This window comes from Penaeus monodon, chromosome 34 (assembly GCF_015228065.2).
Source record: "Penaeus monodon isolate SGIC_2016 chromosome 34, NSTDA_Pmon_1, whole genome shotgun sequence".
Taxonomy (NCBI): domain Eukaryota; kingdom Metazoa; phylum Arthropoda; class Malacostraca; order Decapoda; family Penaeidae; genus Penaeus; species Penaeus monodon.
This window is the reverse complement of record NC_051419.1, coordinates 29471642-29471870: the sequence shown is the minus strand read 5'-3', so window position 1 is coordinate 29471870 and position 229 is coordinate 29471642.

The window sequence follows — 229 nt, the reverse complement described above, 5'->3', positions numbered from 1 at the left end:
CCGAGCCGTATATGCGTCTCCCAGTATCTCCAAGATCTCCAAGCTGAAATGCGACTCTCCGTTAGGTCGAGAATGCCCTGTGGTTTGCGCGTAATTAGCGACCTTACGGACACAGGCGGTGGTGCTGTAGTTTTCCACAGCGGAGATATTCTAGTCAATAAAAAGGGATTAAAACAGAGATGGAATTAAGGTGTTTGTTAATGGCGTCGCCTGTTGTTCATTTGTGTTA